This window comes from Ipomoea triloba, chromosome 16 (assembly GCF_003576645.1).
Source record: "Ipomoea triloba cultivar NCNSP0323 chromosome 16, ASM357664v1".
Classification (NCBI taxonomy): Eukaryota; Viridiplantae; Streptophyta; class Magnoliopsida; order Solanales; family Convolvulaceae; genus Ipomoea; species Ipomoea triloba.
Window position 1 is genome coordinate 2,877,317 of NC_044931.1, and position 1,035 is coordinate 2,878,351.

Consider the following 1,035-nt stretch of genomic DNA (forward strand, 5'->3'; position numbering starts at 1 on the left):
AGTTCTATTCTCCGGACGCGACTTGATCGATGAAAGCGCCTCCTTCACAGCCAAAGCTTATGCTAGATAGGGATCCTGAGAACAATGCAGTTGCCCACTTAGCGCCGCCACAGAGAGACCCTCATGGTCACGAAGAACCGCACCAAAGGTCGCACTAGTGGAATGGATAGCAGCATCGACATTACATTTCAAGAAACCAAGGGTACGTGGTTCCCAATCCTTACTCCGACATTACATTACATCGACATTACAGTGCCTTCTTTTCTTGAACTAAACATTATGTCAAAGCTCTGGCCAAACAATACCTGTACAGCTCCACCTTACTTTCTTCCTTGTCTTTCAGCACACTAAGGTAAACAGACAAGTAAAAATACAATAAATACCAGCACAGCAACATTTTCTTTCCATATTAAACTTGTCAGTTGTCATTATATCTCATTATTTAAATATTGACATGTTCCCTTTTTTTATTTATCATGATTAACAGTACAAGGTAAACACACAATTAATCCAAAGAATAGAAATTTTAACATCAAACTGATTCAGACAAATAGCTAAAGACAGCAAATATTTACTTAATACAAAACAAGAACTAAATAAATTAAAGGAAAAGCAAAGAATCAAAACATTATATCCAAAATTAAGCAAAACCCAGATGGGAACTAACCTCAAACACTGCAAAATCAAAATCAGCTTCGATTTTGGGCCATTTTCATCTTTAACTTCAGGACAAGTTCTAAAGAATCAGAATGGTCAACAATATTACTGGCATAGTACAAAAACAATAGAATAGCATAAAACAATGCTACATATATTACTTCATCAGAAGTTACATCTATAGAGTATACCAGTAGGCCATCTAGAGTGTGTCTCATTGTGTTCAAGCATACCATCATGTCTTTGCAGAGGCCTTTCAATCTGTGAAAACAATTAGTATGGTAAGAAACAATGGAAAGACAGGTTTCGGTGTAAATAAAAAAGAAACTCTAGATTAGCATCAAAATGGCTGGCTTTAGCTATAAAAATTCAAAATCC

General features: G+C 35.9%; 1 long non-coding RNA gene across 1 annotated transcript; it reads right to left on the minus strand.

The window, feature by feature from the left end:
• Positions 1 to 324: 324 nt before the first annotated feature.
• Positions 325 to 920, minus strand: LOC116008015. The gene is made up of 3 exons (XR_004095423.1): positions 849 to 920; positions 668 to 736; positions 325 to 347 (listed from the first exon to the last, which is right to left on the minus strand). It is a non-coding gene; the product is annotated as an uncharacterized LOC116008015 (long non-coding RNA).
• Between the last annotated feature and the right edge of the window lie 115 nt (positions 921 to 1,035).